We start from the raw sequence: 9,838 nt of genomic DNA on the forward strand, positions 1-9,838 counted from the left end.
AAGAGAGGGTGCTTTTAAAGTTCGTCTGAACAACATGAATCAATTTCATCGACTCTTTCACAGGAAAACCACTAGAGGTCAGTCTACATTAGCATATCCCACAAGACCAACTAGTTCCACTTCTGTGGAGGGAAAGGCTGCTCCTTGCTGCCTTTGCTTGGCTACAGATCAGGCAAACTCAAAGGCAGATATCTAATACACATAAATGTCCTTATTCACAGTAAACTGCTTTAAGAATTAATATCTCACGTCGGACTTTATTCGTGTTGCGTCAGAGAGTCGTCACTCTGAGCCACAATTTAAAACATATGAAAGGAGAAAAAGAGCAACCTTGTTTCTACAGCTATGCAACTCCACTCAGTGAGCTTCTTTTGGGGCATTTCTTTTAATTTCCTCGTTAATGTAACGATTCTTATCCCGCTTAACACAGTCATCATCATCCTCTCCCCTTCCTGTCTCACTCTCTGTGCTTTTTTATTCTTTCTCCATACACACATACACACACACACACACACACACACACACACACACACACACACACACACACAAAGCCCACGCTCACCGGCAGACCACTCGCTCAGTGTGAGATCACTTTGTCATGCGCTTTAAGTCATACCATATGGGACGTTAAGACCAGGCACAACTGCAATATGTGGTATAGGCGAGTCCACGATGCCACTGCATATATGAAGTATATCCTCATGGTGCAGACCTGCTGCCTGAGTAATGGCGAACAGAAGCAGCTAGACTATGACATTTTTAATATATTTAACTTAAAGTGCAGCCAATCACAGCTAAGACACAGGCCTCAGCTGTGATTGGCTGAACAATAACACCAATAGTCAAACATTTCGACTCTGATAGGTAAGGTGGCCCCGAGAGGTCGATCGGACCGCAGCTTATGAAAACACCAGCAAATAGAAAAATGCTGAAAAAGCACACAAAATAAAACTGAATAAAAACCCCAATAGAAATAGAAAAAAAGTTGCTAATAATCACAAAACAACACACAAATGTTTTTGGGGAGACAATAATGTGACGGAAGAGTTGCACAAATGACAAGCCAACAGTAGATGGCCAATAGCAAACTACCTACAGTATTATATGAAAGTGTGCAATTAAAACAACAATATAACACATAACATTGATGAATCCTCAACTGCTTTTAATGACGCCTCCGTATTTTTTGATTTCTGTCCGTTCTGTGGCTGGTCCATCACATTATTGTGTCCCCAGAAACATTTCTGGATTTTGTTTTTTCTACTTCTGTTTTATTCAACTTCTGTTGTGTTTTCTACGCTTTTGCTGCATTTTTCTATTTACTTACTGTTTCCTTAACTTGCAGTCTGTTTGACCTTTCAGGGCCACCATATATGGGGGTTTAAAAAACACTATTGTGTAGCAGCCTAGTGAGAATTTAACTGCTTCTCTACTTCTTTTGCACATCATTCTTTTATTACAGCTTTACAGAAACGTCACTTTTGCTAATGAGAGTTGGATGGTTTACAAGAGATGGTACAAAGTGCGAAAAGCACTAATTTTACTCCACAAGCTGTAAAAATTGCACACACATTCCCCCATCCTGGTTTGGTGTGAGTGTGAGGTCAGTAGGTTACCTCTCTCTGTGGAGTGTTAAGTGACTGAAGGGCCAAGGTCAGTTAACCCCCTTTCCCTGTCTGTGCAGATCTTAAATGGGCTTTCCAGACATGGACACACACTCACACACACACTCATGCACACACACACCCACACTCACACACATGACTACCAGGGCAGCGGTCTGCATACTGCCGATTCCTCAGAGATAGGGTAACTTTACAACTTAATGCAGGTTTAAACAGATTTTATCCCCGGAATATGTAATTTCCTACTAAAATATGCAGTAATAATGACTTCATGTTGCGGTGGGCCTGCAGAGGGCTTAGCACCCCTTCAACAAGCCGCAAATGCATAAACTGATACTCCTTTGGATGTTTTTCACCCTTTTGGGGAAGAGCCGCCTGTGTTTAGGTGAAAGCAATAAAGGGAGTGTCTGGTAGTTGTAAGCAGTAATAATTGAATAATTTGAGAGACTTACAATTGGTTAGGTTCCTGCCATTTTTGAACGTAATGAAGCGGAACATAAAAAAAGGTAGCTCTGGCATGAGAAAACATACACAAACGGGATAAAGAGCGAGGGCTGGAGTGTGTCCAGGCAACCCAGAGGTTAGTTTGGTTGTGCGTCACAGAGAACGGTGGACACAAACATCCACACTAGCATGAAGCCACACACAGACAAGCAAATGACAAGGGAGAGGAGACGATCCACCGCAGTGCAGCCAGATCCCCGCGGGCAAATTATAACTACTGCAAGTCAGAACGCCCTAAACCAAAGCGGCTCAGCTTGAATCCCAAGTCGCCCTCACTGGGCTTCCTGTATTTTAGCTTCTTTCACTGGTTTCCAAATCAACGGAGCTTCCAAGACCATGTCTAAGAAGATGATTAAAGCATCTCGTCTGGTAGGGAAGGAATGGATAACAGCATGTTCGAAGAGCGATAGACACATCTACGAAAACCTAATCACTGTGAGACATCTGAGGTTTTCCGAAAACCTCTCTCGGTGTTTTCTTGTCCATTTATTTTCTCATGTGTTTGTGTGTGTCAGTGTAAGCTATCCCGAGCAGGGGAAAGCTAAGCGCGGTTGCTATTTGTGTAAACAGTGAATAACTGTTCAGGCCTTTGATTTTACACACTAACGCCACGGGCCCTCTGTATAATGTTTTATAACAGTTAATTACAAAGGGAGCCTTCTCCGTTCCAGACTCGATCTATAATCCAGATATAAACAGAAAGACGAGCCTCACCACAGAGCCTAAACAAGGTGCTGAAGACACTGATGCATTGTCCAATTACATTTTTTCCGACCTCATTATTTATTCAGGGAAGTGCTTGCTGAGCAGCCATGGTCTTTTTCCACCCAACACCCAGGTTAACATCCACAGTATTAAATAGAGACTAGTATTTACCAGACCTGTGTGGTAAATACATTTGCACAATAGGTGTGTAGAAAAGATATAGAGTTCAACTCATTCGATTCATATGTAATTCAAGTATTTATTTACTTTTTTCACGCTCGAAATAAATAAATAGGGAGATGGATATAAATGGAACATCTAGCTCATGTGAGCTACATTTAGCAACCCTGAATTGGACAAATGGAAGACGTTGGATGGGTGGATGGTTGTTGAAGAATGGAAGTACAAAAACACCTACGTACATGTTGTTATTACCTGGTTGGACCCCATTATAACCGTCCTTTCAAAACAGCTTTAATTCTTGGTGGCACAAGATTTTATCCATACTAGCGTGAGAGCATGAAGCAGTTGGTGCACATTTTTCTCCCCTTCCACCGCATGCCAAATTGGACTGAGATCTGACAGTGTTGTGTGTCAAAATCCCAGTATATCAGCAGTTTCAGCACATCTAGCACCAACAATCATGCCACAGTCTTTGTTCAGCTTTCTTTTCCATTCCAATGCTTGGTTTGAATTTCTGCAGCTCATCTTGACCATGTCTGCATGGCTAAAGGGTTACTGTCATGTCATTAGCTGATTAGTTATTTGTTAATGACCGGTTGAGCAAGTGTACCTAATAAAGTGGGAGGTGAGTTTTATATAAATTTGAAAGCATCCAATAAGAGAACAAGACTGATCCTATCCATACTAACTATTTTGGCACTGTTATAAAAACCAAGCTAACACTGCTTTATGTTTTCAGTCTCACTCGAAATCCCAAATGTAAATCCACACGGTGGTGCTAGGAGATTGTCAAATACATAAGGTAACATAATCCAACATCTGCATATTATTGCATGGTAATCCATCTAATAGGTGTTGAGATGTTTTAATTTGAACCAATGTGGTAAACCATCAGACTCAAACAGCAGCTCTGGAGTCATTCTGTAAACTAAAATTAGGATTACAAGGAAAAGAACATGGACATATTTACAATATTGTGTCTTGAGCCACTTCAAATTTCTTTATGTTTTGCTAGCAAAATTGGAAATAGGTGCAGGGATATATTAAAACATGTGCAAGCCTACATGGAAATAAAGTATAGAAAGCAAAAACAGAGTTTGTACAATTGTAGTGTGAGAGTCAGTATTTGGTATTTGGCCACCTTTATTTTTCATCACTGCCTGAATTCCCTTTGGCATCTTTCTTATAATTTCTTTAAGTAGTCTTCAGGAATAGTTTTCCTTGAAGGCCATTTAAGTTTCTTGTTTGATGTTGCTTCAGCTAGATAAATGGGAACAATTGCTACAGGCTGCTAGCCCAAAGTTGCAATTTCAAATTGGTACCTTGCGAAGTTTTCGATTATGTTTTGACACAACACTGATTCATCATTTGAGTAAGGTGCCTTTTTGTGCTTGAACAAGCCATAGGTCAGCAGTCAGTTGCTTGAACTGGTCAGGTGCACGGACTACACTGTGAAAAAGCAGCCAATGTCCAAACAACTGTGAAAAAGCACCGAGAATCGTTGCTCAAGACCATTTTAATAAACATCACAAGAAAGTCTGGCTCCTAGAAGCAAATTCTAAAGAAATTAGGAGTGGCTCAAAACCTTTGCACTGTACATTTTCAGTTTTTCATAGGCAGAAACACACGTGCTTGGACAATGAAACATATAAACCACAAACTGATGATAGGATGGAGTGGGCTCGTTTTGATGTCTTCTCTCTGATCTCTTGACTAATACTGTGTCAGAACATCAGTACAATGACACAGACACGTTCCGGGATTTAAGGGCTGTGGTTTAACACAAACATAGAATTATCAGGAAAGGGAGAGTTTTCAGTTAAGGAAGAATGTTAAAAAATGTTGAGTCAACTATGAATATCTCTAATAAGTTGTTCAATCTGGATTTTTTAAACCATATTCATCAAAGCGTCCAAAGTTCTCAGGATTTCCACAGATTCCGCAAACTCTCCCAGTTCCACTTTCCAATGTGATGACTCGTCTTCACTCTTATCTGCTTTAACTTTTCCGTCGAAGATAACTGTCCGACCAATGAACACAGAACATGAACACAGCTCAAAAAGGCTGTGACACGAATGAGCACACACTTTCTTTACTCCAGAATCAGAATCAGAATCAGAAAGGGGTTTATTGCCAAATGTTGAGCAGGTTTACAACATTAGGAAATTGCTGCGGTGCTTCAGTGCAAACATGCTGACATAAATAGCACTTAAATAGACATGGAAAAAAATAAAAGTAGGGATAAGAATTAAAAGTGCTACGTGGAAAGATATGTGCATGAGATATACATGAGATATATACATGAGAATAAGAATTAAGAGTGCTACGTTGAAAGATATATACATGAGTGCAGGTGGTGATCAGTGCCAAACATAGAATGATGCAGTGAACACAGCGTAGGGTCATGTGTTAGTGGCGGGTACAGTCATATGGTTATTGTTCATGTGTCCAACAGCAGAGGGGAAGAAACTGTTCTTATGGCGAGAGGTTCTGGTGCGAATGGACCGGAGCCTTCTGCCTGAGGGGAGCAGGTCAAACAGACTATGTCCAGGGTGAGAAGGGTCAGCTGAGATCCGAGCTGCACGCCGCAATGTCCTGGAGGTGTACAGGTCCTGCAAAGATGGGAGTCTGCAGCCAATCACCTTCTCAGCAGAGCGCACAACACGCTGCAGTCTCTGTTTGTCCCTGATAGTGGCTCCAGCGTACCACACAGTGATGGAGGAGGTGAGGATGGACTCGATGATTGCAGTGTAGAACTGCATCATCGTCCGTGTTGGCAGGTTGAATTTCTTCAGCTGCCTCAGGAAGTACATCCTCTGCTGGGCTTTCTTGATGACGGAGGTGATGGTGGGCTCCCACTTCAGGTCCTGGGTGATGGTGGTACCCAGGAAGCGGAATGAGTCCACAGAGGTGATGGGGGTGTCAGACAGGATGATGGGGGGGAATGGGGCTGTGTGCTTCCTGAAGTCCACAATAATCTCCACTGTCTTCTGGGCATTCAGCACCAGGTTGTTGTGGCTGCACCAGGACACCAGATGTTCAACCTCCCTCCTGTAGGCAGACTCGTCCCCGTCCGAGATGAGTCCAATAACGGTGGTGTCATCTGCAAACTTGATTAGCTTGACAGACTGGTGGGTGGAGGTGCAGCAGTTGGTGTACAGGGAGAAGAGCAGAGGAGAAAGAACACAGCCCTGAGGGGAGCCGGTGCTGATGGTCCGGGAGTCCGAGACATTCTTTCCCAGCCTCACATGCTGCTTCCTGTCCGTCAGGAAGTCAGTGATCCACCGGCAGATGGGATCAGGCACATTCATCTGGGAAAGCTTGTCTCGGAGATGGTCTGGAAGGATGGTGTTGAAGGCAGAGCTGAAGTCCACAAACAGGATCCTGGCGTAGGTTCCTGGGGAGTCCAGATGCTGCAGGATGAAGTGTAGGGCCATGTTGATGGCGTCGTCTACAGACCTGTTGGCTCTATATGCAAACTGCAGGGGGTCCAGGAGGGGGGCCGTGAGGGTCCTGAGATGGGAGAGAACTAGGCGCTCAAAAGACTTCATGACCACAGATGTCAGAGCCACGGGTCTGTAGTCATTTAGTCCAGTGATCCTAGATTTCTTGGGGACAGGGATTATGGTGGAGGACTTGAAGCAGGCAGGCACATGACATGCCTGCAGTGAGGAGTTGAAAATGCCAGAAAACACTGGGGCCAGCTCGTTTGCACAGTGTCTGAGGGTGGCAGGAGACACACCGTCTGGGCCGGGAGCTTTCCGAGCATTCAGGTTCTTAAACTGCTTCCTCACATCTGCTTCATGAATATGAAGAGTTGTGGTGGGAGGAGGTGGTGTGACAGAATATGACAAGCGGCCTCGTCCTGGTCTCATTTGAGGATTAAACTTTGGTGTAGGGTTCTGATAATGAAAGAAACCTTTAAGCCTTGAGGATATAAGCTCGAGTGTTTCCCCATAAGAAATCTGTGATGATGGGTTTGTGCTGAGTTGTGGGGTAAAGGGATGTGAATCTCAATGCTCTTTGTTGGAGCATGCTATGGAAAGGAAAGGATTTGAGGATGATGAGAAGGGGGAGGGAAATCCTGATGACACTTTAGATTTTAGGGTTTTGTTTCCATTAGCTGCTCTGGGTGCTGAGTGAAGAGGAGATGAGCTGCTAGCAACATGAGGTCACAGCTGTTGTATCCTGATTAGGGATGCCCCTAAACTAGTTTTTATTTAATCACTCTCATCCTGGTTTGACAGGAATAATAAATGCTTTGACAGAATCAGGAGGTCTAACATGACCAATAACTTTTTGCTGCTCTAAACCTGCAAATTTAGTTGATAATGTACCTTTTTGTTACCAACCCATTATACATATTACGTTGTATAAATTCATAATTGTCATGTAAAAGAAGCCAAAGTGCAATGATGTGCAAATCATCTAAAGAGAGTCAGAAAAGAAGGTGACTGGTTGGATATGCCCAGTAAAGCTCATGAGTTGTATTGTATCACTTGAATACAACTGTTTGCAAATTTATGTGTTAGACGCTATGTATGTTTGCAACAGATTAAAGATGCCCAACAACAAATCAGACGGCACTTGTGCATCTGGAGATGCACAAGTGCATCTAAGTCTCCGTTTTTCAATTTGTCTGTGCAGCAGGTGAAATCTACACGCATTCGTCAGCATGTTGGGCTCTCTCCATTGGTGTGCACTCGTGATTTCATTATCACAGTAGGGCTGTGTAATGATCTCTTACTGACAGGGAGCCAAAATGGCCACCAGAGGCTGAGGCTGACTGGGATCTGTGGCTGCCAGTGGCCCGTGACCACACTGGGAATGAACAGCAAGTGAGGGCAAACTGAGGCACTGCATCAGGATACAATGGAGAGAGAAGGCCCTCTTGGTCATGTTACTGCTGCTCGCTGACTGCAACAATAGAGGCTTCTGTCAGAGAGAAGGAAACTAACAGAGCGCTAAGAGAAGAAGGATGTAAGAACGAACATGAGGGATTAATTTGAGCTGGTGTGCATTTTTTTTAAAAGGGAAAAAAATAAGGAGGCTTCTCTGAAAACAAAATCAAAATCACAGTTTTTTTCCATCCAGCATAGCAAAACTTTGGTAGTATGGTCGAAACTGCCTGAATGCTAAGCTTGATTAATATAGCCATCAGTATGAGGGTTTATTGGGTGCCAAAACCATGAATGAAGCTTTATAATACTAGGAGGAAGAAGGTTTCTTCTTCTGTGCACTCTCAGAAATAGGGGTACCAAAGTGTACCAAAAAGGGTACAAATGCTTGTCGCTGGGGGTGTTCCTTTTTGAAGGACATTTCTGTACCCTTTAGGCTTGGTACATTTTTGTACCTTATGAAGTTGTACCATCTGAAGTACAATCATGTACTTTCCTAAGACATAAATGTACCTTGAAACTATAGTACAGAAATGTTCCCTTGAAAAGGGTACAATAGGGTACCTATGAGGGTACCCCCCCAGCGACAACCTATTTCGTACCTAAAGAGACAAAAATGTACCCCCAATAGTCCAAAATATTTGGTTATTTAACCATTTATTTTCGATAATAGAATCACATCAAAGCACTTAAACAACCACAGGAATACATCCTTGATTACATTCGTATATTGCCATAGGACATAGGTGTCAAACTCTGGCCCGCGGGCCAAATTTGGCCCGCAGCCTAATTACATTTGGCCCGCGAAGCCATACCAGATTACTATTAGAGCTGGCCTACTGGTATTATACAGCTAATATATATATATTGTTTAGTATTAAGCTTTGCTTGTTCCACATTCAGTTTTTCACCAAAACTTGTTTGAGTCCATAAGAAGAGATTCATTCTTATATCTGGAGGAAGATATTTTTCAATAAATATTAATGTTAGCCCGCGACCTTGTTCTAGATTTGAATTTTGGCCCACTGTGTATTTGAGTTTGACACCCCTGCCATAGGACATGTCAAGAAAAATACATTCATTTAAAAAAAAAAAAAAAAAAGAAAGAAAGTAAACAATCACATAAAGACATTAAACACCTGAACACAATGTTTTGACGGATCACAGAGATGGCATGTATTTAAAAAACTGTCCACACAAATGTTTTGCTCTACTTCAACAAGCACGCACATACATACGCACGCACGCACACATACATACATACATAAAAATGTTCTTGCAATCACGTCACACAGAATACCTCAAGGACACAAACCGCCTATCATCAACTTAATAGGTGTCTAGAGCTTGAAAGTCTAATTCATTTCCTGGATTGAACAGGATCCAGTCATTGTCAACTGCCACTTGGTAAGCATGGAAATGACATTCACAAGTGCAAGGAAGTAACAGTTTCCCACACAATACCCAACAAGTATCAACATTCAAAATATACTTGATTTTAAAGAATTGAGGTATGGCTTCAGTGTGTACATGGCCAACTACAAAAACATCCTCAAGTTCATATTTGACACTGCTGACAGATATAGCAGACACACGCTGAAGCACTTTATCCTGAAAATGCACATCTGTAAAACTTTTGTTCATTTCCAGAGCATTCTGTAAGTCACCTGGCAGAGATGAAAATGGCACACTGACACTTGTGCTGAGTGAATGTTCAAAGTCAACAAGCAACTTATCTGAAGAAAACTCCCAGCACTGTTTCATTTGATGACGATTGCTAAGAGTTGCAGTGATGTTTACAAAGTTTTTGCATTTACTCGCTAGATTTTTGAAATATTGATGCTTGCTTTCATATCTCATACACCACAAAGGGCGAAGAGGACCATACATCAAAATCAGCATTGGGTAGTCAATAAGGTAGTG

Source organism: Maylandia zebra, linkage group LG17, assembly GCF_041146795.1.
Source record: "Maylandia zebra isolate NMK-2024a linkage group LG17, Mzebra_GT3a, whole genome shotgun sequence".
Lineage (NCBI taxonomy): Eukaryota > Metazoa > Chordata > Actinopteri > Cichliformes > Cichlidae > Maylandia > Maylandia zebra.